Source organism: Coptis chinensis, chromosome 7 (genome assembly GCF_015680905.1).
Source record: "Coptis chinensis isolate HL-2020 chromosome 7, ASM1568090v1, whole genome shotgun sequence".
Taxonomy (NCBI): Eukaryota; Viridiplantae; Streptophyta; class Magnoliopsida; order Ranunculales; family Ranunculaceae; genus Coptis; species Coptis chinensis.
In genome coordinates, this window is record NC_141462.1 from 33,246,562 (window position 1) to 33,274,276 (window position 27,715).

General features: G+C 36.8%; 2 long non-coding RNA genes across 6 annotated transcripts; both read left to right on the plus strand.

The window, feature by feature from the left end:
- Nucleotides 1-1,502: 1,502 nt before the first annotated feature.
- On the plus strand, nucleotides 1,503-6,045 carry LOC147487185 (uncharacterized). 5 transcript variants are annotated; one of them, XR_015202171.1, is made up of 4 exons: nucleotides 1,503-1,974; nucleotides 3,313-3,390; nucleotides 3,504-5,317; nucleotides 5,416-6,045. It is a non-coding gene; the product is annotated as an uncharacterized LOC147487185 (long non-coding RNA). The 5 variants fall into 5 exon arrangements; XR_015202173.1 differs by having other exon boundaries at nucleotides 1,503-1,821; XR_015202172.1 differs by having other exon boundaries at nucleotides 1,503-1,714.
- A 1,648-nt stretch (nucleotides 6,046-7,693) lies between these two features.
- On the plus strand, nucleotides 7,694-8,264 carry LOC147487186 (uncharacterized). The gene is made up of 3 exons (XR_015202386.1): nucleotides 7,694-7,720; nucleotides 7,893-7,994; nucleotides 8,089-8,264. It is a non-coding gene; the product is annotated as an uncharacterized LOC147487186 (long non-coding RNA).
- Nucleotides 8,265-27,715: the final 19,451 nt, after the last annotated feature.

Here is a 27,715-nt window from a genome sequence, read left to right on the forward strand (position 1 = left end):
CGTGCGTCCAGACATATGAACCGACACTGTAGCCACTTCTTTCACAGTTTTGGAAATGAAGTTGGACTTTGAAAGAAGTTGATTTGTATTAGGAAACAAACCACGGTTTGGGATGTTTATAGAACTCATTGTAACCCCTATAAATAGAGGGCCTAAGTGCCTCATGAAACTCACCAATTCACTTACATTCTTGTCTCCAAAACTTGAGGCAGAGAGAGATTAATAATAAAAGATTCGGTTTTCACTAGTCGAGTCTTAATAAATTAGTCTTTCTAGTCTTATATTCTTCGACTCTTCTTCTCATTCTTCATGTTCTTCCTTCTTCATGGAAGGCTACTCTTCTCCTTCAAGGGAGAAGATGAAGCCGGTGCCTAGGGTTTGATTCTTCTTATTCATGGTGTTCTTCAATCAGGTTAGTTCTTTATGTTTTTAGTTATTAGTTCTATTGCCCACACTAGAGGATGAAAATATAAAATAGGACTTATGTTTTGCAATATTAATATCATGTTAGTGTTCTTTACTTTTCTTCTAGTAGTATAGTTATTTAGAGTTAAGAAAGTATTCTTTGTGTTGCCCTAGAAGGGGTAACTTAGGGAGTGGCTGCCTAGGGGAAGTATTCTTTGTGTTTTCCTTAAGTGGTGATTCATTGAATGGCCGCCCTATTAGGAAGTACTCCTTGATGTTGCTTCCGGTAATACATTGAATGGCTGCCCAAGCTTACAAAAAAGGAAAGAAGATATTAATAGCATAAACATAGGAACAACCTTAAGTAGAGTTATTCGTTAATGATGTTTCGTCCAAGAGGGCATCGACAGTCGTTCGATTGCCTAATTGTAGTCTACTTGTGAGAACAACCATGAAACAGAAGGTCACAGATCAAAGATAGCAGTGGATTCTAATATCTTGAATTCTCTCTCCTATAAATTCTCAATAGTTTAATTAGTTTAATTTAGTTTAGCATTAGAATCTAAAATCTCTACAATCATAGTTTTTAATCCCTCAAACTCTCTTTTCAGTCCTGTCTTTCACATAACATACACTTAAAAGTGGAACGATACCTTACTCATCCTTTACTTATTGAGGGATAATTAGGTTTTGATATGCTTCCATTTTGTTCAATGACCATCATCTATCTATATCATCCATATACCATCTCATACACACAAAAGGACAGCATGTCAAATGGAGCCGCTGCTGGGGATATAATTATAGCCCTAGAAGAGCGTGTCAAATGACACCGCTGCCAGTTTAAGTTGTTTATCACTACACCATAATAGGATATTTGCAACACGCACCTTTTTTTATTTGCAACGCTTTATTTAGCGTTAGTAAGTTTCCAACGCTTTATTTAGCGTTAGCGATGTTGTTAATCAAAAGCGTTCTTTATTTGGGTGAATTTCGGAATTAATTCTTTAACGCTTAAAAAGCGTTGGAGAAGTGTTACAAACTTAAAAATTTCGCGAACAGAGAGAAACGAAAAAAATCGAAATATAAAACATAACTTTTTTTTTTCTCTCCTCTCTCCCTCTCTCACCGCCGCATTATTTTCGCACTCCTCAAAACCTAATTTTCAGATTCAGTAAAATTGGAATGGGAAGTGAGTTCTTGTGCTTCTTCTACTGATTTTAATAAGACCCCACAGTCTCCGCATTGAAGTGACACACCCGCCATTCAATCAATTCTCTCAAAACCACCAGAGTCCCTACAAAAGAAGGTAACAATACATAGACCACTTTGGACTTTTAAAATGGCTGCAAAACGTCTTGGAGTCCACGTCTTCTTTGGTAGGAAAAGCTTTGCCAAGTTAAATGTGACTGTTAAGTAAGTATTTGGTGTGGAATAATGGACATTCTGGATTCATTTCCAAAGGGAGATACTTTGAGTTTTAGTTGGGTAATCTAGTGCAACTCTTCTAATGTTGTTTTTTAGATTTAAGAAATTTAGGATTCAAAGAGGGAGGCCCTTGCTTTCGAGGTTAGAATCCCCTTTGACCGTGCTGAGGTTTTGTAGTTGTTATTCCTGCATATTCGTACTTGTTTTGTGTGTTGTGTTTGTTTTGCAAACTTGTTGTTGTTTGAAGTTTCCAACCTTCTAATGTTGTAGTTTGATTGAAATCATTGTTTGATCGAATTCCACAACTACATTTTATCTATTATTTATAGTATTTTAAGGGGAAGAGTCATTGTTTGCCAGAATCTAAATGCTTGATCTTTATGAACCTGTGGTCGATTTCCTCTCCTAACACAGAAATGGAAACATCTCTCACATGTATTTCTTATTAAGAGTGCTAGAAAAGCAAATATATCACGGTCATATACATCTAAATTGTGTTGCTTTGGGAAATCCAAGCATTTTATCCTTTTTTTATGGGTTTTTTTTTCAGACAAAGAAGTGGGTTTTGGTTTTTGGTTTTTGGTTAATCTTCCATATTTAGTAGGCTTGCTAAGAAACAGCTCTTGTGAGAGTTGCTTAGAATCTAGTAATCTTCCATAAAATTAGCTTTTTGATAAACTTGTTTTCCGTTGATATCAATCATTTGATTTACTTTTAGTATGTACTTTTAATTACATAAATAGTATCTGTATGGATAGAAATTATATATGTAGAAAAATTTGTGCATGTTATTCCTGCAGATTTTCCAAAGTTTCCCAATAGAAGTTGAATTAGAACTGGCCAACTGGGGTTGTTTTTAGGACGGTAAATCGTATTGCTACCAAACTCCCTACAAAAGAAGGCAAGAACACAGAGACAACTTTGGAATTTTAAAATGGCTACAAAGCGTCGACTGTTTGCGTCTTCTTTGGTAGGGATCCACATATCAAGTCCGATTCTTACCAAGAGAATTTTGAGCATTTGTAGGGATACCATGCAAGTCAAATGTGATTGTTCAGTAAGTATTTGGTGTGGAATAATGGAAATTTGTGAACTTTTTCCTCGTCTATTGGTTCAAATGACTGAAACGTTAGTGTCAAAGAGTTGGACTTCTTACTGAAAAAGTCCTTAGAGAAGTTGATTATTATTTATCAATTTGTAACGGGAATATTGTGTTTACATTTAACCAGAACCCACAGCATCTATCTCTCCAATTGTGGACAGCAGACCTTCACCAGTTGATATATAATTTGGTCTGGAGGTCCTGGAGAGCTCCCACGGATACGGTTTTCAAGGGCCTTTCTTCTTGATGTAGACTAGAAAATGCCTGTGTATCTTAATTTGCAGTGAAAAAACAGTGATTTCTAAATGGATTTCTTGGAGATGGTGTGTGCTATGAAGCTTTTTAAATTTATTGACAACCACTCCTACTATTGTCAGTGTAAAGGCTTTGGTGAAGGTGTTGCTGGATGCGGCAGATGCAAATGACAAATGATTTGCAATTTGCTCGAAGAAGAGGTGCTCTCTTACATTGCCATACGTCTATACCTCTTACTATTTGACTGGTTATTGACTTACCGCAGTTTTTTTTGTTTTTTAAAACTTATGGTTGCTAACTTGCTATAATGTAGTGATTGAGAAATGCAAAAAGAACACTAGGTGACCATGTCAACAAGAAAATTCCATCTCTACAGACAAGATGTACTCAACATCATTTTGCTCCACTTGATACTACTCACGTCACTGAGCGTCTTAAGCTTGTATCTGAAGCTGGAGCGTATGCCTCTGTTTGTTTTTCTTTGTTTTTTAACTTCATCGGGTTATATACTTATATATTCCTTATTTTTACTTTGTCACTGGACCGTGTGCTAGTAATGTTTTTTGTATATAACAGGTTAGTAGTTAAGTGTGTAATGTAGACTGTCTCCTTTGGCATAATTGTACAACTGATGCTAATTTTCCTTTGATGATACTTGTACTAGGCTTAATGTAGACAAGAGTGGTTTAACAGCATTTGTAAGGTTTTTGAGTCATGGAGACATGAGAAATGCCTTGAGCATTTTCTAGGTTCGAAAGTACCTAACATTTTACTCAGTTTCCCCTAAAAATGAAAATCATATGATTAGTGATTTGCTACTTCCTATCAGCTTAGAGTTTCCAAAGCTGACTATTATGTTATATTTAGTATTTGCAAGAAAAAACCACCTCAGCGGCCAAAAACTTGATCAATGTAGGTTCCATGCTGCAAGTTTCTGACATGCTCTTATCACTAGATTTTTATGGAGATAGTACTGCATTGACACCCTTTTACAATGGGAACAATCCACAGGGTTACCTTATATTACACTCCATAGGGTGACCCTCATTGGTCTTCACAATAAGCTTGCTTCAAATTCTTGTTAGTTATTGAAATCCTGTCTTAAACTTTCTTTGTGGATTCTATGCTACCTATTTAATTACCTGACATTATATTTGTAGCTGTTGACTTCTTTTTGGTGTGTGCAGTCAACACATATGGGGGCTGTTTGGCAGCCATTATGATAATCCATTACATGACCAATAATCTATTTGATTATCATAATTGATTTTGGGTATAAAAGAACTTGTTTGGTAAAAAATCTTAGAAACCATTATCTCATTCTCAAAATGAGATAATCCATTAAAAAAACAAAAAAACTATGGGGCTTGCGGAGCAATTTGTATCGCGCTTGATCTCTAAATCATTTGTTTGATTTATTTTTCATATATATATAAAAAAAAAAAAAAAACTAGCTTAAGAATGAGAAACAAAAAGCATGGAGCTTTCCTCTTAAATGAGTTACCTTATTTTGTTTTAGTTTTAGTTTTAGTTTTAGTATTTTTCTCTTTCCATATTTGTTTTAGTAATTCAATAAAAAACTGATATGTATTTGGTTGTTTGGTATATTTTTTTGATAATGGCTTATGTCAAAATCATTTATATTAAAAATATTAGTTCTAGTTATAATAGTTGCCAAATGGCTCCATGGCTTCTTCTCACATAATTGAATAAGCTGTTTGCATATGCACTGGAAATACAATACTCAAAGACATTGAGCAGATATGTTTTTTGCCTCTAAATGAATCACTTATGACTGGTTTGAGAAATATAGTGCAATTATAGTCATTTCCAAAAGCAACTCATTCTTTATCTCACAATATCGAGGCTCTACCTCGACTTTATGCTGCCCAGCCTTATGGTTAAATTTGTTATATTTTTCTGTAATTGTTTTTTTGTTCCATACTAAAACATGGTTCGTTTTTCAAACTTTACCGTGTTTAGGCATGTCTGAGATTAGGATGGGATCTTGGAGGCTTACTCAGGGATTCTTCAGGGCTTTAAAAGTACTGCGAAGGCACCACTATTGATGCCTTTTGCACCTCACATTCTCCAATTCTTGGACAGCTTGTATCAGGAGAAAGACATGTGAGTAATATTAAAGTCTATCCTCTTTTTCTTTCATAGTTTCATGTATGAATGTCTTTGATGGTGTTGTTGCCGATATCGTAATGTTTTTTAATCAGGGATGATGCGGTGACCAAGACTGCAGTTGGGCTACTGGGAGATTTGGCGGACACTCTAGGTAGTCATGCTGGTTCGCTAATTGAGCTGTCTGTGTCAAGCAGGGAATTTTTAAATGAATGTTTGTCATCAGATGACCATTTGATTAAGGAATCTGCAGAATGGGCCAGATTAGCCATCACTCAAGCTGTTTCTGGTTGAGGATACTGCCTTGCTATTTTGTTGTTTGAGTCCCTGCATGCATTTAGTTGTCTAGTTCAAGTTCAGGATTGTGTACCGTTTGTCGGGGTTTCCCCATTCGTGCACAACCGGAGTCAGGGTCATTGGGTTGTCAATAATTTTTGTGTCAGCAGCATGGATTTGGGTTCTGTTTTTCGAAAGGATGGTGGGGGGAGGGGTTGATGAAATACTTTCTTCCATCTGCTATCTTGGTAGAAATTTTTCGAAGAAGTTGGTTGAAGATATAAATGTGTTCGGAGGAATGGGTGGAACATTGGAGATTTGGAGGTCTGCTTGAGGGTCATGTATGCTGACAAAGCCATGATTGCCTTTTCATACATGAAAGTACATACTGATTCTATGCATTACATCATGCCATTACACAGATATGAACATATGATAGTCAGTTGATCGATGTCCTGGGTTGGAGTAGATAACACCTAAGAGTTTGTTGGATGAGGAGGCTGGCTTTTAAATTATATCAAATGGTAAGCAAATTACTCATTGAGTTGTTGTCATTGTTATGGTTATTCTCATGTTACCATCTGTTTTCACCAGGGAAAAATCTGCTGTTAGTCATAGCATTACATGGCAAAATACCATTTCTGCCAATCGAGTTGAAATTGACGGAGCAACAGCTTTCGCAGTTTCTGGTTTGTTGTGTTGTTCATTTTAATTTCCCATCCTTGCTATTAGCATTTTGTTTTCTGCAGACGAGCTGTAATGAGCTCTTCTTGTTATATTTCCATCAAACACGTTAGGATGTTCACGACCATTCTTTCCCACAGGTACACCAGCAGACTGCACTGCTTTGGGAATCTCTAAAACCATCTTTCCTGAAATTCCTGACCTGGTAGTTCTCAAAACTCATTTTCCTAGACGATGTTACGAACATTCTTTCATTTTTTTATTTTTTTTTTTTTTTTTTTTTCTGATTAATTAATGTTAGCATTGTCCAGTATGTCAGTATCAAACTAGCATATTCGTTTTGGAAAGAGAACTGATATTGTTTGTGTTATGTTCTTATTGATTGGCATTTCTTAGATTTTTCTATTGTTGAACAGTCAATTAGTTGGCTAATTTGGTTTGATCTGCAAAAATTTTCTCAGAAATTTTTTGCCACTCTAATAGTGAAGATGTTGTACTATATTGAACTATAAAGAAATTGAGCTACAATACAAGTTTTTCTTCATATGTTTAAATCCATATATAATTCTCTCATTACGCTTTATGTAGATTTGAAAGTATTGTGTATTCTCTCGGTTGTTTATAATTATGCTAAAACATTTTTTTCAGTTTTGTTAGTAATCTTTGTTGTAGTTCTGAAAAGAGTATATTGTAAATAGTATCGTTTGATTATTTATTTCAAAGATCTTCTACCTAATAGTGTTGTGGATGCTTGGTTTTAGTGTTCTCTCCTTTTTAACGTCGTATGATATTGGGTCTATCTATTGTCATTGGTTGGATTAAGAATTTAAGATGAAACTCACTGTACAACTTATGTCCTATTCCTTCCTCGATTTAAGGGGACATCTACTTTTGCAGAGTTTGATGATAAATAATTTGTATTTTGGGGAAGGATCGGATGCCACAGGGGTCCCAACCAAAATCTTGTTGCGGAATTGTTCTTTGAAGATGGCGTGTACAACCCCGCATCATTTTTGGCATTCATGTCGGCTCTCCACACCCGTCAATCTCATCTACTTTCGGAGATTACATTTAACTGGGCGCGGTAACTATCTTTTCTCCTTCTTAGTTGTTGCAAACACAATTTCAATCTGTTTGTGAAAAGTGCAAACAGATTTTGAGCCTTGATGTGATGACACACACATGAACTAAGACTAATTTGTCTCAATCGTCTAACTTGTATGCTGCATTGGTATGATTATTCCATGACTTTATTCTTGTTTTTGTCTCGGGCACAAATGAAACTTCAATCTTTCAAGTTTTAGAAAGAAAAATTCCTTGTAACCACTAGCCACCCAATGTGGCTCGGCGTTAATGTTTAGGATCTTTTATAATTTAGTTTTCTACCAAAAATTGTTCATGTACCCCCTAAATGCGGGGGTATTGGGGAAGACTGGTTTGGTGAGTTTGTTATTGTTTTTGAGTTGTTTTTATTGTTTCCATCTACGAAGAGTCGTTGTTTCGCTTGTGCTTACCCAAATTAGTCGCGTCGGAAAATGTAACGATCTAAAAATATTGTTATTTTATTTTTGCTATTATTATTATTATTATTATTAATAATTTGGTTTAATAGATAACTGGAGTGTGAAAGCTATTCGAAGGAAGACTACTGGAACTGGAAGGATGCAGTATCTTCGTCATCTTCCTCGCAGATTCAAGAGTAATTTCAGAGAAGGTATATAATAAACAAACAAACAAGCAAGCCCCCTTTGTTTATATTAGTTGTTTGGTTTTATATATAGTTTATTGAAAATGGGAAATAATTTTAGGTACTCAAGCTGCTCCCAGGAGTAAGGGAGCTGATGCTTCTTCTTAATTGATTGAACGTGGCGATGTGGTATTGTTTTTGTAGTTGTTTTAGAATCGAGGGGAATGAATTTTATGTTTGTTTTGAGAAATGAATGACTTGATGTTTTGAGAAATGAATGACTTGATGTTTTGAGAATTTTATGTTGAATATGCTTGTTCAATTAATTGGTTTAGCTGGTCTCGCTACAAAATATGAGAAATTATTATTTTTATTAGCAACCCATCAAAGAACGGTTTATAACCGTTACAAATGAATTTTAAATTATTTTTTAAATTAACTAACAACTTTTGCTTGATTTACAAACCGTTGGTAAAAATTTGAACAAATTACCAACGCTTAAAAGCGTTGCAAAGGTTTTAAATGTACGGAATAGTTATCATAAGTGTTGGAAAGTTTCGTTTTTAACGCTTTTAAAAGCGTTGAAATTTCGCTTTTGTAACGCTTTTAAAGCGTTGCAAATATTTCCAACACTTTACCGACGCCATATTTGTAACGCTTAAAAAGCGTTGCGAAAATTATTAGCAACGCTTTTTTGCCGTTGCAAATAGCCTATTATGGTGTAGTGTATGTTTAACGTTTTCTTTCAAGATTAGAACTTTGGATCTTGAGGTAATTTTAGCCACATTATCCATCTTTTTGAGAAAGAGAGAGAAGCTTGAAGGATATCTCGAAGACAAGATCTATCATCCAGGTTAGTCGAATCTTCATTCTTTTTATTTGATTCTTAAGATATAGTTGCATCGTAGTTTAGTTTTATTGCTTTTAAAGTATAATTGCATTTGAAACCTTTTCAACAATTGAAGTTTGCAAGCTAACACGATTGAAACATCAAACTCTAGTGTTTCTTGTGCGAATCTTGACAAACGGACTATCGCCTGACGAAGTGGTATTTAAGCAATCCAAGTGATTCACTATAACCCTAGAAGAGACAGCTTTAGACAATGGGCGAGATACTAGCTGCAAAGCCCAACCCAGTTGAAGGAAAGTAGTTTATTTTTATTTTTATTTTAAAATCCAAAAAATTAGTATAATTTAGAATAGTTGCATATTAGTTTAATTGCATTCAAGCATAGTAGGATAGTTTTTCTTCATTTTTTGCATAGCATTTTCTAGTGTATGCCCCGTCGTCCATATCATCATCGTCCGGTAGTTAACACAACAAGCCGATGGACAAAGGTTTAACAACCGGCTCGGAAGAATACTAGAAGAGATTGATACAATGGTTGCACACAATTACGGAGGTGTTATGGACCCAAATAATTCTCGAAGTTATATCCCAATCTACGAAACCGCAACAGAGGAAGAAGGTTCGAAGTGATTTCTATTCGCCAATCATTGGAGACCCACCCAGATTATTTTTCCAGAGACAAAATCTAACCGGTTTGAACTTAGAGCATCAGTAATCTCTATGCTTCCAAAGTTCAATAGTTCAGACATCAACCTTATGTTCACATGAACAAATTTCTATCAGTCCTCAGAACTTTCAAGAATCGGAATATCAGGGATGAGAGTATCAAGTTAATTTTTTTTCCACTCTCACTCAAAGGAAAAGCATCTGAATGGTTAACTGCACAACCAATCAATTCAATCAACAACTGGGAGGAGTTGAGAACAAAGTTTATGAACAAGTTCTACCCACCACAGAAGATAGATGCCATGCAACAAGCCATCAACAATTTCAAAGGAAGCGCGAAGAATATCATCAAAGTTGGGAGAAATTCAATAATTTGCTAATCTCATGTCCACATCATGCATTTATGATAAGAGCCACATTGGCTCATTTTTTTCTTTTGAGGACTTTCTACTATGAACAAAGCGGATGATGATCCCAATGCATCAAGGTAAGTTTACATCATTGGATGGAGAGGGAAGCCTACAATTTTCTAGAGAATTTAGTCAAGACACTTAACAATGGAGTACTAACAACGATGATGTAGCTAGAGTGGAGGGTGCCGAAGCAATTTGGTAACCAAGTTCGCGGAAGACCCGGATCAAGCGATCTTTATCAATTATGGCAAGCCTATCATAGTACTTGAAACTTTGAACAAGAAGTTTGATTAGTTCTCTATGAATCCTCCGAAGCAAACAATTTCCAAGCTAAACCTCGACCCATCCAAGCCTTATTATGTCATTTGTGAGCTATGTTACGATGAAGGCCACACCAATCAAGAAGTGTTTGTACTCTCCGGATACTAATACAAAGGCATGTAGTATCAACTCTTTAGGAAGAAATAACTAGTTCAATCGAGACGAAATTATTGGAAGCCATAAAATACAAATCAGAGGAATTCTCCTCTAGGATTCCAGAATCAGTCTAATCAGTTCCAGAATAACCAGTATCAGTTCCAAGACCGCCAACAACCATACATAAATCAATACTCATACCAGAACCAACAATACCAAACCAACACAAACAGAGAGTTAGTACGGATCTTATGAGTGGATACATTGCCCTATACCTCAATCGAGCAAAGCAGTTATCCCACATCTGGAAGAAGCTATCACCACCATTGTCAATGAGTTGAAACAGATAAATCAAAGAATCTAGAAGTTGGGGAATAACTTTAGTGTGTCATTCAAGGCCGATAGGGCAAATCATTGCCGCCTTTGACGGAAAGATCGAAAGGAGCATTACGAAGCGGTACCGAGCCAAATCTGAAAGAAAGAGGTGTCTTGCGGTGGTTAACCTAGATTACTCGGTTGAATGACCAAGTTAATGTTGTCACCACTCGAGGTCGAGGCAAAGAAGGTTGATAACAAGATTGTCTATGAACCAAGAAAAGATTCTACAAAGCCGAGGTAACTTGTGTTCCCACCATCCCACTGATTTAACACTAGAGATATATATAGTGTTGTACACCTGGCCAAGAAACCGTTACAAAAGAAGTTGAAAGAACTACGTGGAAGTAAGTAAAGAAGCAATCACGAGTGGCTCCACTGCCAGCCACTCCACTCTATCTATTACCAAGCAAACCGAAGTTCGAAAAGAAGAGAACTAATATGAAGAATCCGCCAAAGACCGTTTCCTTCAAAACTAGTGAATACCATAAAGGATGACCGGTCTAAGGAGGTTTGCGGTGTATTTCAGAATTTGCATATTAATATCCCATTTCGACCGCCATCAAGCAACTCCCTCGTATGCCAAGTTCTTGAAAGATCTAGTGAAGAAGAAGACCAACATTCCGAAAAGAAGCTTTTATCACTCATAGATGTTCATCGCATCTACGAATCTAGCGGTTGCAAAAAACCGAGGATCCCGGAAGTCCAATTACATGCGAATGGAGATTTATGAGGAGCAAGCTCTATTAAATTTGGGTGCGGTGTGAATCTTTATCATATTTCATCTATGAAGTTGGGCTTGAAGGATCTAAAACCGAATGATGTTATTTTTACAACAAGCGGATAAATCGATTGAAAGAGACCTAGAGGAATCATCAAGACATCATAGTCAAGATCAAAGATTTTATTATCCGGTTGATTTCATAAGACTTTCGACATATAACCTACATCCGGTATGCAGATACCAATATAATCATTCTATGCGGACCATTCTTCGCCACCGCGAAATGCACTCATCAACCGGCCAAAATGGTAATATGACATTATCCTTTGGTAATATGAGAGTCGATACCAATGTTTTCCACATGTTACAAAGAACCACGGGGAGGTGTGTAATGCGATGAACGAGGTATGCATGATTGAAGCGTTAAGACAAGATTATCGACTTCATTTATATCTTGCTTAACGAGTTATTGAAAGCTCGATAGACTAAGGCGTGAGGAACTTAGTGTCGAGGCAATTAATGCGAGCTTGGATTTATCATTGGTCATGGATGACAAAGTTCAAAGAAAAGTTTGAATCGCTTTATGCCCGATGGACCATATAAAGAGCTTAAGAAGGAGCTTTAAGTTAGAATTGAAGCATTTGCCATCTACACTCAAGCATGTTTTCTTAGGAGATTTGGGAACCTACCCAAGAGTCGTTAGATCGATTTGGATCAAGAGCAGAATCCGTGTTAGTAAGACTTTTAAAGGAATATAAGGCGGACTATTGGTTAGACAATTGATGATATCAAGGAGATCACCTTTATGATAGTTCAACATAGGATTCATTTGGAAGAGGATTCCAAGACTTCTAAGCAACCACGGAGAGGAGGCTTTAATCCGAAGATGAAGGAAGTAGTTCGAGAAGAGGTCGCCAAACTCCTTCGCCGGGCATTATCTACCCTATTTATGATAGTCAATGGATTAGTCCAATTCAAGTTGCGGCGAAGAAGTCCGGAACCCACGTTGATCGAGAACGAGAAGAATGAGTTGATTCCAACGGGATTGATTCAGACCGATGGAGAGTTTGCATCAATTACGTGAGTTCGAATAAGCGATCGAGGAAAGATCATTTTCTATTGCCTTTCATCGATCGGATGTTAGAAAGATTAGTTGGACAAGTTTACTCTTCGCTTTCTTGATGGTTACTCAGGATATTCTCATATCCATATTCACCCTGAGGACCAAGAGAAGACCACATTCACATGTCCGCTCGTAACATTCGCTTAACGTTGTATGCCTTCGGCTCCATGCAATGTACCGACCACTTTTAGCTTACGCATGATTAGTATTTTTGGCGACATGGTGGAGAAATACATGGAAGTTTTTATGGACGATTTTTTAGTTTTTGGATCATCTGTTGAGGATTGCTTACACCATCTCTCCTTAGTCCTTAAACGTTGTTGCGATACCAACTTAGATCCGAATCGGGAAAAGTGTCACTTCATGGTAAAGGAAGGTATAATCTTTGTCGGGTCACCAAGTTTCAAAGGAAGGAATTTTAGTAGATCGAAATAAGATTAATATTATAATGGATCTACCGGGCCTTAGAATTGTCAAAGATATCCGCGGCTTCTTAGGTCATGCGGGATTCGATAAAGACGTAAATGCTATATATTTACATTTCAATTTTATATTAGTTAGTTCGCTTAATTTATTCGTTTGATTTAGTTAGCCGTATTTTGATGTTTTTTGCGTAATTGGATTTTGAGTTTATTAAAAGTGCCAAAACTAGTGAGATTTAAGATATCGGTCGTGAGCTCCTAACATCGGGTGTTCGGGTTCATCGAGGCGTCCCGAAAGAGGGTGGCATGGGTTATTATTGGATTTGGATCGCATTTGGATAAATTGTTCATTGCATTTGGATGTTTTGGATGGGCCTTTGGTTGGGTTTGGAATATTAGGCCCAATTAAGTAAATACAAAAGAAATAAAAGAAAATGGAATTTGGGCCTAAAGTTTAGTCCGGGTCCAATAGCTTAAGATCGGACCATGTGCACCAAGCCAATTTCTTAGCACTTAAATGAACCGCCCATATACACCAAAGCCATCGAACCAAACATTAAAGATTTTAAACCTCATCTCATTATAGGACTTGGAGCACCCTTGATTGAAGTCTCCACCCTTCGCTTCACTCACTAAGCGAGGAACATTAGTTCTTCCCCATTTCACTTCTCACCTAACGTAACCACAAACCCCCTTAAATTATGGCTAATTAATCGAAATCGAACCAAACAACTAAATAACCCACACACTACATTACCAGAACTCTACTCATTCTCGCGAATAGGAAGGAAAACCCAAAACAAAGATCTCCTTTAATTCTGGATTTGATCCAATCCCGAATCTCTCGCCACCGACTTCGATTCCATCCATTCAAATCAAAACACCGCCCTAACCAATCCATTATATATAGAAGAGAGAAACAAGAGAGGGGGCTCCGAACACAAAAAGACGTAACATAATCTGGGAGAGTGAGAATTGGAGACGCACGGAAATCGAGAACGAGACAAAGGAAAGCCAAGGAGATTTCACTGTCGACATGAGTTCTCCTAACCTTTACTTTATTTTCAGTTTGATTATCATGTCTAGCTAAATTCCAAGCTAGGGCTTAGATGAAGTCCTAGACTTGCGTAGGTTTTCTAAGTTTAATTGGGCTATTGTTCTCTGACTTAAGTTTTACAGTAAATAATTAATTGAATTCTCTGATTTCTGTAGAAATTCTATCATTGATTATATCCTGCATGTTTAATCCATGTCTAGACTAGTCAATTGTAAGATTAAGTTTCTGTTGATATCGAAGCATCGGTTCTAAAGTTTATTTAAACCTGTGAAAAGTTGTACCGTAAAAAGAATTTTTTTGCTAGGGGTTTATATCTGTTTGTTGAAATTCAATTAATACGATTTGTTAGAATTGTTTAAGAATTACACGCCACATCTTCTTGAGCAAGCAAAGGGTTACCTTTCCCTCATGCTACTCATATTAAAAGAGAACTTTAAAATTAATTAAACTAAAATAATCTACAAACGATTCCAGGGTGGATTCGAATCGTTAGTGTTTTCTTAGTTAATAGTTAATCCATTTAATTTATTGCTTTTCGTAGTAATTAGTTAATTTTAGTTAATATTAATTCAAACTTCCATAAAAGAATATTGTTCAAATTAGTTAAGTATAATTTTAATACCCGATTGTCCGAAGTAGCAATCCCTGTGGGATTGACCGTTTGCCATCACAACTATTTCCAACGATACCGCGTAAACTGCCATGGGTTTAACTAGGGTTAGATTAGTCTAATTAAATGAACCAACTAATTTTCTATCAAGTTTTTGGTGTCATTTGCCGGGATTGGTGCAATCGAAGTTTTAGTGGTCTTACTTAACGTAATTAAGTAGTTTAAGTTTAGTCGTAGTTTAAGTTTAGTCGTAGTTATATTAATTAAGTAGTTTACGATTTAATTTTAGTTATTTCGCAGATAGTTAAGCAAAGATTTCTTCTTACAAGGTTGATAGTCGGATTTTGTTGTGGACTTTGTGAAGTTGCTTTGCGTCGTCACCGGCGTCGTAGGTACCGAAGGCTCACACGGAGGTAACGCCTCTCTTTCCTTTGTGGGCTTGGACTTTGTTTGTTTTTGCGTGTTTTGTCCGCTTTTTCATATTTTTTCTTGCATTTAGGATTGGTTAAGTCACCTTTGACCAATTTTTACATATTCATTAGGGACGAGGTTTTAGCCCATTTCACTAGGAAAGCTCGTTTGACACGTGGATCGAGTGACGGTGCTTTTAGCACAAGAACCGGGAATCGTGTTATCCGGGTTTAGGAGCATTTATTTTAAACCTTAATTAAAATTCAATTTGGTTTGAGATTTGTTGCCTATTTTTCGTGATTGTGCATCATCCCGCATCTTTAATTTTACGTCATTGTCTTTCATTGTAGAGTTAGGTTTTCATCATCTAGAGTCGAGGAAGTTGTGTATGGTAGAAACCCGATTCAAAATCCTCGATATAGCACCTTTTGATCCGAAATTGAAAGAACATTTCATAAGGGACCTACTAATCCAAACCAAGGCGAAGTTAGAAAAACATTTGTTAGAAATGGCGTGAGAACCCGGTTAAAACCCTTAAGGACTACTATTATCCAAATTCCTTAATTCTAATCCTTCTTACATAGATTTGCCTGCGTGTGATGCTAATTTTGAAGTTAAATGGCCATCATAAACTTGCTTCCCAGTTCCATGGTCTTGATTCTCAAGACCCAGATCTTCCGTTAAAGAGTTCTTAGATATATGTGGTACTCTTAACTTCCCTAGAGTCCACCGGAGATTATCAAACTCCGCTTCTTTTCCTTTTCAATTGAAGGATAAGGCAAAGTTGTGGTTGAATTCCTTAGAGTCTAAGTCTATCACTACTTGGGATGAATTGAACATTAAGTTTTCATTAAATTCTTTCCCATGCACAAGACTACTAGCCTTCGCTGACGGATCATGCATTTTACTCAAAAAAGAGGGTGAAGAGTTTTATATATGTTTAGAGATTTAAAGATCTTCTTTGAGGTGTCCTCACCATAATTTTTGTGAAATGGCAATTAGTGCAGTTTTTGTTTGAGGGGTTGTCGATTTCCACAATCCAATTTGTTGAGTCCCAAAGTGATATCCCTCTTTTTGCAAGAGGGCAGACTTGGAAACTTCTTGAGACAATCTCGAAAAGTTCTCAAGAATGGGAATCTCCGGGAAGCGGTCTATGATAAAAAAGGTACAAATAGTCTGGAACCAAAAAGTGGGTGGTGTTTATGAGGTGAGAGGCGATTTTGAGATGAGTGCCATACTAGCCAATCTTGCTAGGGAGGTGGAATCCTTGAAGTTAAAAGGGGAGAGTTCTCATGTCAAGTCGGGTTAGTCAAGTATGTCGCCTATGTGAGAGTCCTGCACACGAAACCCCAAACGTGTCCTTCTATCTCGCTCAAATGAGTGTATAAATGAACAAGCTAATGCACTCAACACATATAATAAGAAACCGCTTTTGGTGACCTTTTTACTCTAACACATATAACCCCGGGTGGAGGAATCATCCCAATTTTTCATGGAAAAATAGTCGCGATCAAACCGATCCGGGGGTGTCACTTGTGAATCCTCCTTCCTAGTCATATGCTCAAGTTCCTTCCAACCGCCAAAGAATACCAAAGAACCACCTCCACCATCTAAGAAATCATCTCGAGGACACTCTTAGTCTTTTCATGCAGAGTTCCCTTCAATTTCATTAAGACACCCAACGATTTCAAAAGATACCCAACAGAGTTTGCAGATTCAAACGCTAATCTATCAAGGGTTAGAAATTCAAATGGGTCAAATTGCTAATACTTTGAATGAGAGGGAAAATGGTAGGTTTCCTAGTCAACCAGCTGGCTAATCCAAAGGGACAATATGAAATAGGCTCTAACTCGAGCCAAGAGCACCACCGTGAGCAAGCCAAGTCTATTACCGTTCTTAGAAGTGGTAAATATTTTGATAATAGGGTTGAGATGCCTAGGGATGTTGAGGTCAATCTGATCCCATAGAGTGTGAGGGCTTTAGAAGAGTGGCGTAAGTGGTTCTAATAGTCGGATGCTTCTAAAAGTGCTTAGAGCCTCCCACGCCTTTTCGAAGTCTAGTCCTCGCACCATCTTATATACCAAAAGCTCCTTTTCCCGGAGAGGTTAGTTCATGCTAAGAAAGGAAATACTTTTAATGAGATAATGGAGATGTTTAAGCAAGTTCATATTAATATTCCGTTATTTGATGCTATAAAACAAGTTCCTTCTTATGCCAAGTTTCTTAAGGATATGTACGCTAAAAACGTAAGTTGAATGTGCATAAGAAAGCTTTCCTTCGAGCAAGCGAAGTTCGATTATTCAAAACCGCGACTCCACCTAAGTTTAGAGATTCGGGATGCCCTACTATATCTTGTGGTTATAGGTGATCATATGATTGAGAAGCGCATTACTTGATTTGGGGGCTAGTGTTAATTTGTTACCTTATTCAGTTTATTTACAACTTGGTCTTGGTAAATTGAAACCTACCGATTACACTTCAACCGGCGGATAGGTCCGTCGTGGTTCCACGTGGTATTGTTGAAGATGTTTTGATTTAGGTTGATAAATTTTATTTCCGTTTTGATTTTATTGTTCTAGAAACACAAACTGCTCAAGATCTTAAACACCATATTCTTGTCATCTTAGGTCGTCCATTTTGGCCACATCCAATGCTATCATTAACTCGTCAGAATGGAGTGTTGAAGCTTTCTTTTGGTAATATGACTACAGAACTTAATGTGTTTAATGTGACTCAACAACCTCCCCGAACTCGATGATCTTTGGGATGTTAATCTTATTGAAAGTGTGGTTCACAAGACTTTCTTGGAAAGTTATTCGATGAATCTCTTGAGTCTTGTTTAACTCACTTTGGTGGTGATTTTGATGTGGATAATTCTATTTGTGAAGTAAATGCTTTGCTTGATGCCACCCCAATATTAGATACTAATAAGTGGAAACCAAGGTAGAACCCTTTCCCCTTCTCGAAGTCTAAAACCCGGTTCCTTCCATAGAGAGTCCTCCTAAAGGCGAAAGTTGAAACTATTACCCGATACTCTTAAGATGTCTTTTGGGACCGATGAGACTTTGCCATTATTATTGCTTCTAATCTTGATAGTGAACAAGAGAGTAAATTGCTTAGGTTTTTAGAGACCATCAAACAGCTTTTAGGGTGGACTATCACGATATTAATGGGATAAGCCCTACTGATTGCATGCATCATATCCATCTTGAAGAGAATGCTAAACCATCCCGTGAGTTTCAGAGGCGGCTTAATCCTAACATGAGAAAGGTAGTGAGAGCCGAGGTTCTCAAGTTGTTAGATGCGGGTATCATTTACCCTATCTCCGATAGTCAATGGGTAAGTCCGGTTCAGGTTGTCCCTAAGAAGTTTGGTATTACAGTAGTTAAGAATGCGAATGCCGAATTAGTTCCTACCCGTATGACTATTGGGTGGCATTTTTGCATTGACTATCATAAGTTGAATCTAGCCACTAGGAAAGATCACTTTCCTCTTCCTTTATCGACCAAATGCTTGAACGGTTAACCGGGCCATAAGTATTATTATTTTTTCTCGATGGTTATTCGGTTATTATCAAATATGTATTACACCCGAGGATCAAGAAAAGACTACATTTACTTGTCCTTTTGGAACTTTTGCCTCACCGTCATTATGCCATTTGGGTTATGTAATGCACCGGTACCTTCCGCAGATGCATGCTTAGCATCTTTCGACATGGTAGAAAGGTTTCGAGGTGTTTATGGATGATTTCTCCGTGATTTGGTGATTCTTTTGATGAGGGTTTGCACCATTTGGAATTAGTGTTAATTAGGTGCAAGGAGAAGAATCTTGTGTCAATTGGGAGAAGTGTCATTTTATGGTTTAACAGGTGGTATTGTTCTTGGTCATATTGTTTCTACTAAAGGAATTGAGGTCGATAAGGCCAAGATTGATGTCATTTCTAGTCTTCCACCACCTAAGACCGTGGAAAGATATTAGGTCTTTTTAGGTCACGCCTGGATTTTATAGCGATTCATTAAGGACTTTAGCAAGATTTCTCTTATGCAATTTACTTGGTAAGGACGTTGATTTTGTCTTTGATGATGATTGTTTGAAAGCTTTTGAGAAGCTTAAGCATTTATCGACTACCGCCCTATCATACAACCACCGATTGGAGTGTGCCTTTTGAAGTTAATGTGTGATCGTCCGACTATGCTATCGGGGGCTTTTAGGTCAACGGTTTGATAAATTGCCCCATGTAATTTATTATGCAAGTCGAACTCTTTAATGATGCCCAAAATGAATTACACTACAATCGGAAGAGTTGTTAGTCATTGTTGGTTTGCTTTAGACAAGTTTAGGTCTTATCTCATGTGGTCTAAGGTTGTCGTGGTTTTATCGATCATTCGGCTTTAAAGTATCTTCTTTCTAAAAAGGATGCTAAAGGCGCCTTATTCGTTGGGTCCTCTTATTACAAGAGTTTGACATTGAGATTAGGGATAAAAGTGGTCTGAGAACGTGGTCACCCACCAATTTGTCTAGGCTTATAGTAGTAGTCTTCTACTAGTCTTTTTGCCTTTGAATGAGTCCTTCCCCGATGAAAGCAACTTTTTGGTGTTTCAATTGCCTTGGTATGCGATATTGTTAATTATCTTGTTACAAGTCGGGTTTCCTTCTCATTGGACAAAACAAGATAAATCTAAGTTTCTTCGAGGTTAAGTTTTTTTCCGGGATGACCCATACTTGTTTAAGTCATGCCCCCGACGATTGTTAGGAGATGTGTTCCCGGAGAGTGAGTTTCAGAAGTATTCTCTCCTTTTGCCATGACCATGCATGTGGTGGTCACTTTGGTCCTAAGAAGACTACCGCTAAGGTTTTGCGATGTGTGGTTTTATTGGCCTACTCTCTTTAGAGATGCACATGAGTTTTGTTTAGATGTGATCGATGCCACAGACTGGGTAATATTTCCCATAGGAACATGATGCCTCTTTCCCCTATTTTGGTTGTTGAGCTTTTGATGTGTGGGGTATAGACTTCATGGGTCCTTTTCCTCCTTCCTTTGGTTATCTTTATATCCTCGTCGCGTAGAGATTATGTTTCTAAATGGGTTGAGGCGGTGCCATGTAAAACGAATGATCACAAGGTTGTAGTTAACTTTTTGAAATATAATATATTTTCTCGTTTTGGTACTCCTCGCTCAATTATAGTTTATAATGGTACTTTCATTTTACACATCGTGCATTTGAATCCTTAATGAAAAAGTATTCTATTACTCATAAACTTGCTACCCTTACCATCCCCAAACTAGTGGCCAAGTTGAGGTATCTAATAGGGAAATTAAACGGATTTTAGAAAAGGCGTGACGACGACCGTAAGGATTGGTCTCAACGCCTTAATGATTCCTTTTTAGGATTATAGATCGCTTATAAGACTCCCATTGGTATGTCTCCTTATAGGCTTGTGTTTGGGAAGGCATGTCATTTGCCCGTGGAATTAGAACATCGTGCTTTCGGGCCATTAAAACTTTTAACTTTGACATCGTAGAAAGCGTGTTCACAACGTAGTTTCCAATTAAATGAGTTAGCCGAAGTTAAGGAATGAGGCATATGAGAATGCCAAGATTTACAAGGAGCGGACTAAGATTTTTCATGATAAATCTATTCTTCGCAAGTCCTTTGAACCTAATAAAAAGTTTTGCTATATAATTCTCGTTTGTGTCTTTTTCCCCGTAAATTACGCTCTAGGTGGATTGGTCCTTTCATTATTAAAATTGTTTTTCCTCATGGTGTTGTTGAGATAGAGGATCCTATGGATGGTCGTGTGTTTAAAGTTAATGGTGAACACTTGAAACCATATCTTGATGGTTTTGCTAATGAGGATATGGAAGAGGTAGATCTTATTGATCCCGCTTTTATCATGACCGAATGAGTATGCTTGTTGTATTTTAGTAGTTTAGTTTTTGTTTTTCGTTGTTTTAGGTTTTGTTTTTTCTGTTGTAAAGAGTCGCCATTATTGTTCCCAAATATTTCATTCCAAATCCTAGTCTCCATTTGGATCAACCAATGAGAAACATATTATTGTGATTTTCGGGTTATGATTGGGTTTTATATTTATGAAATGTCGAAAATACAAAGGAGACTGTCGAAATTTTTTCAATTTTGGGGCATTCATGTTATGTTTAGTTAGCGAGGCAAAGTGCTAATCTAAGAATTGGTTGTCTTGGAGCATTTGTCCGCTAGAGACGTTAATCTGTAAGCTTATGGGAGGCAACCCATGTTTTTATTTTTGTTGAGTCTTTTTTGCACGTGTATCATGCATTCCACTCTAGCACCTTTTCCTGCCTTTTGGGGACGTGTAACTCTATGGGATGAGACACGCGTGACACATTTTAGTCATCAGTAGTAACTTGGTTCCTCTTTTTATATTATCATTGTTATATATCTTTTGTGAGGTACTAATTTCTACAAGTGACTAGAAGACATTATTTTTCGTTTTTGGAAGCTCTTGGTAACCTCTTTCCTTATATACTTTTACTTGTCCATGTTGTTATCTTTTAAATTCCGCGTCTATGTTAACATTGAGGATAATGTCTATAAGAAGTTTGGGGGGTGGGAACAAAATATTTGTTTAGCTTAAAAAATAAATGTCCAACATGGTATGATTAATGGTGATTTTCTATGATGAGAGAAAAAAAAAAAAAAAATTGATTTCTAAAGCCACTGATTTTCAAGGAATCTATGAAGTTAAGAGTCACTTTTGAAGTCATTGTTGCTTTTAGACTATTTTCTACCTCTAGAAATAGGTTTTGTTGATGGAAGTCTAAGCCAAAGTGGAATATGCACTATTAGCCACCTGATACATGTTAAATTGAAGAGTAATTTAATCTCCTAGTGAACTAGAAGAGGAATATAAAGACTTAACTTTGTGAGACTTGAGCCTTTGAATTTCTTGGAGTTTTTACGTAAATCCCCGAGTCCAAGTTATTTCAATCATTCTTCTTCAAGTGCCTAAGTTCGTCATTTGTATGGTCTCAAATTTTTTTTTTCTTATTTTGGTCGATCACTAAGTGACATCAACTGGGAGATAGCCATTAGGTCTTGTAGTCTATTCAAGCGGAATATCATAATCGATAAGTCAAGTAGTGAACCAATTAGCCTTTATTTATCCCACCTAGTAGGATCATCATGTTAACCCCTTTTGAGCCTTAATTATATATTAAGCCTTTTCTTCTCAAACCAACTATACTTAACCCAACTCAGATAAGGAGTGTAAACCCATATTATTGGCCTTACCCATATTTCGAGAATTTCTAAAAGACTAAGGAGAAAGCTAGAAAAAGAAGATTCGGAAGGAAAAATTTACCAAAATCAAATGAAGAAAATCATTCCTTACAAGAAAGTGATTCAATAGAAAAGAAAGAAATATATATATATATATATATATATATATATATATATATATATATATATATATATATATAGAAAGAAAAAGAAAAGAAAAAGAAAGAGAAAGAGAAATCATTGAGAAGAAGTAGTAGAAAGTAAAGTAATGTGGTTTTACAAAGTGAAGAAATTTTCCAAGAAGATCAAGTGCAAGAAAAGTCTTTAGTTTATTCTCGAGAGAAATTTTTGAATAACTTTTATCATTTTCTTGTTAACCTATCCTAAGCCCCGTCTTAATAACCAGACTTATCACAAAAGTATGATATGAAGTGTAGAATAGGTGAGAGGATGCTAAAGTGAAGGACCCGACACTTCACATGTGATTGATGTTCTTTCCATGAGACTAATTTGTTTTGAAATTTTTAAGTCCGCCTTTCGCTAAGTATGTGGGATGTTCTATTATTTTACTCATTTCCCTACATACAGAGGTAAAATTGAAAACTTATCTAAGAGAGAGACTTTCTTGTGAGTGTATGAATGGTGAGAATCGAGGTTGATATATTCTTTGGATAGTAAGTTAGGAATTCGTTACTTGGATAAGAGATTGTATTAATTTGGCTAAACACACACACACACGCTTTGGTTTTGGAAAGTAGTCTATGATTTCTATCTTTGGAAGTAGTAATATCGTCTTGGTGATGATGATGTAAACCGTGATAATTGCTGATTTTTGAACTTGTTTATCAAAATGGGACAAAGTTCTTTTTATCTTTGAAAATTATATCACCATTGGTTATGCTATGTTAATGTTTGTGGGTACCGTTTCGAAAACCCTCACGAGACTAAACTCGGCCCAATAGGGGTAACCTAGGGGTTTAAAAGGCTTGTTACACATCTTAAGTGTAATCGTGATTCCCTACGAAAGTGAGTTAGAATTTTTGTTTTGTTATTAGTTTAGTTTTGTTCGAGGACTAGCAAAATGTAAGTTCGGGGGGATTTGATAAGCACGTAAATGCTATATATTTACTCAATTTTATATTAGTTAGTTCGTTTAATTTATTAAGTTTGATTTAGTTAAGCGTATTTTTGATGTTTTTTTAATTGGATTTGAGTTGATTAAAAGTGCCTAAACTAGCGAGATTTAAGATATCGCCGTGAGCTCCTAACATTGGGTGTTCGGGTTCATTGGAGGTGTCCCCAAAGAGGGTAGCATGGGTTATTATTGGATTTGGATCGCATTTGGATAGCCGTTCATTGCATTTGGATCATTTGGATGGGCCTTTGGTTGGGTTTGGAATATTAGGCCCAATTAAGTAAATACAAAAGAAATAAAAGAAAATGGAATTTGGGCCTAAAGTTTAGTCCGGGTCCAATAGCTTAAGATCGGACCATGTGCACCAAGCCAATTCTTAGCACTTAAATGAACCAAAACCCATATACACCAAAGCCATCGAACCAAACATTAAAGATTTTAAACCTCATCTCATTATAGGACTTGGAGCACGATCGGTCTCCACCCTTCGCTTCACTCACCTAACAGAACATTAGTTCCTTCCCCATTTCACTTCTCACGAAACAGAACCACAAAACCCCTTAAATTCTCGCCGAATTAATCAAATCGAACCAAACAACTAAATAACCCACACACTACATTACCAGAACTCTACTCATTCTCGCGAATAGGAAGGAAAACCCAAAACAAAGATCTCCTTTAATTCAATTTGATCCAATCCCGAATCTCGCCAATCCACTTCTTGAATTCCATTCAAAATCAAACCTTTGCCCTAACCAATCCATTATATATAGAAGAGAGAAACAAGAGAGAGGGGCCTCGAACACGCGAAGACATAACATAATATCGGAGAGCGAGAATGGAGACGCACGTAAATCGAGAACGCGAGACCAAGGAAAGCCAAGGAGATTTCACCATTTGACATGAGTTCTCCTAACCTTTACTTTATTTTCAGGTTTGATTATCATGTCTAGCTAAATTCCAAGCTAGGGCTTAGATGAAGTCCTAGACTTGCGTGGGTTTTCTAAGTTTAATTGGGTTATTGTTCTCTCGACTTAAGTTTTACAAGAAATAATTAATTGAATTCTCGATTTTACGAGAAATTCTATCATTGATTATATCCCCATGTTTAATCCATGTCTAGACTAGTCAATTGTTGGATTAAGTTTCTTTTGATATCGAAGCATCGGTTCTAAAGTTTATTTAAACCTGTGAAAAGTTGACGAAGTAAAAAGACAATTTTTGCTAGGGGTTTATATCATTTCTTTGAAATTCAATTAATAACGATTTGTTAGAATTATTTAAGAATTACACGCTCACATCTTCGAAAGCAAGCAAGGGTTACCTTTCCCTCATGCTACTCGTATTAAAAAGAGAACTTTAAAATTAATTAAACTAAGATAATCTACAAACGGTCTAGGGTAGATTCAATGCCTTAGTGTTTTCTTGCGTTAATAGTTAATCCATTTAATTTATTGCTTTAAGTAGTAATTAGTTAATTTTAGTTAATAGTAATTCAAACTTTCATAAAAGAATATTGTTCAAATTAGTTAAGTATAATTTTAATACCCGGTTGTTCAAGTAGTAATCCCCGTAGGATCGACCCGCTTTGCCATCACAACTATTTCCAACGATAGTCGTGCGTTCATGGTTTAACTAGGGTTAGATTAGTCTAATTAAATAGACCAACTAATTTTCTATCGATTCTACCTTCGATTTATCAAGAATTTCAAAGAATTGTAAGATCATTGTCACATCCGTTAGGGAAAGATATTGTCTTTGATTTTGATGACTCATGTGTCAAAGCTTTTATGAAGTTAAAGGAAGCACTCACTTCAAAGACCAATCATTCGTGCACTCAATTGGAGCCGATCGTTTGAGATCATGTGTGATGCATCCGATTATCTTTATAGAGCCGTTTTAGGACAAAGAGACAAGAAAGTGTCATACACAATCTATTATGCTAGCAAGACTCTAAATGGAGCTCAAATTAATTATTCTACCATTGAGAAGGAACTCTTAGTCGTCGTCTATTCTCTTGACAAATTTCATTAATATCCGATATAGGTTCAAAGGTAATAGTCTATACTTACCATGTCGCCTAGCGTCATTTACTCGCTAAGCGGGATGCCAAGCCTAGGTTGATCCGATGGATACTACTTTTTACGAGAATTTGATTTGGAGATATTGATAAGAATGTCGCTTCGATCGATCACCTTTCTAGATTGCTAGTGGAGAATGCGGGAAGACAACTTACAAATGCGGAGATTTTTCCCGATGAACAGGTTGTTCAAGATATCGGAAATACCATCGCACGGCCACATCGCGAAATTATCTTGTGATCGACACGCGGCATTCATCGTGACAGAGCAAGCAAGAAAAAGATTTATTCTACTCAAAGGCCGGATATTATTTCGGGATGATCCATACTTATTCAAGAAGTGTTGGATCGGATTATTCGAATATGCATCCAAAAATCGAATAGGAATCCATTCAATCATTCTATCATGATCGGCCTGCGGAGGACACTTTGGCCATCCGCAGTGCACTACGCACAAAGGTATTACAAAAGTCGGATTCTATTGGTCTACTCTTTTTAAAGATGCAAATGTTTATTGCAAATCATGTCCGAGATGCCATTTTTAGGTAAAACCTCAAAAGGTTCGAGTGGCCTCAACTACCGATCCTTATCTCATAAATCTTTGATGTATGGGGTATAGATTTCATGGGAGCATTTCGCCTTCTTTTGGTTACACCTACATTCTAATCGGGCCGTGGACTATGTTTCAAAGTGGATTGAAGCAATTCCCAATAAAGACCTCCGATCATAAAGTCATTGTAGACTTTACGAAGAAGAACATTCTACCAAGATTTGGAGCACCGAAAGTATCATCAGTGATAACGGTTCTCTCTTCTATAACCGTATATTTGGGAATCTTATGGCAAAGTATGGAGTAATTCACAAGCTAGCTTTACCATATCATCCTCAGACTAATGGTCAAGCAGAAGTTTTGAATAGGAAATCAAAAGTATTCGAAGAAAGGCAGTTAATCCTTCTAGAAAAGACCGGTCTCTTAGACTTTAAGATGCACTATGTGTTAGTAGTATACTAAAAAGCAATGCTTTGAGTATAAGTGGGAGATTGATAGGGTTATATACTAAAAGCATTATTTTTGTATTAACTCTAATTCTTTATATTTTGAATGAGAATCATATGGGCAAATATTATGCATATTATATATGTTATTAGTTGTATGCATGTGTCTAATACTTTATGTTGTAGATGATATGGTGTGAACACACAGAAGATCATATCATCAGTACCTTATAAAGTATAAGTAATCGTTCACAACCTAGATGGATTTGGACAAACCATTAGTACGGTTGTAGTATAATCTGGTATTAGTCTATCTTGACTATAGGATTACACTAGTACACTTTGTGTGTATTAAAGCGAGGGACCAAGTGAGGGTTGTTTCTCCTTATACTAACTATATAAGAGAACAAATGCCTCTGTTATTATGGATGTTTGTCCTCCTAATCCGGATATAATAGCCGCACTTACACGCATTGTACATTGCTTTAAATCATCAATGAATGAGATTCATATGTGAATCAACAAACTCGATGGATTGGGTAATGACATTATATGTAAGGTGGTTGTTGATTATAGAAGGAATTCGCGGTCCCGCAAGAAGTCGGGTTGATGATGTCCCCAGGAGCTCAAAAAGATTGTCATGTAAACCCCGGAGGTGAATTTATTCCGACATGACAATAAGGTTGAGTGGTACTACTCAAGGACATAAGAAGTTGATTAATGTAGTTGTCGGCGAACTTGACTTAATCAATCCGGACATTCGATATCTTAAACACGGGGAGATCAACGAGCATATAATATGGAGCCCATAAACGCCGACACGTAATTTGGGATTAGGCGGTAGTACAACAATGGCCTTTAATGGAATAAACCATTTGTCAATTTTAACTTGGGCCGCGGTGTGTTCGAGGCTTAACATGGGAAGCCCAAGCCCGCGGGAGGCCCAACCCTAATTTCTCCTCATGGTCCCCTGTTGTAGCCTATAAATAGAATAATCTCTCGGCAAATTCACTATTCATCCGAAAAAAAAAAAGACAAGGAAAGATAGATCCAAAATTGGATCTAACTTTTTGAAAGAAAGAAGGATTGGTAGATCGTTGTCCCAACAACGCCCAATCTATTCTAAAGGAATACAAATGAAGATCAAGGGGTTGATTGTTGATTCAGATTCATAAAGCTTGGATTCTCGAGTTATCAAAACCGGATCTAA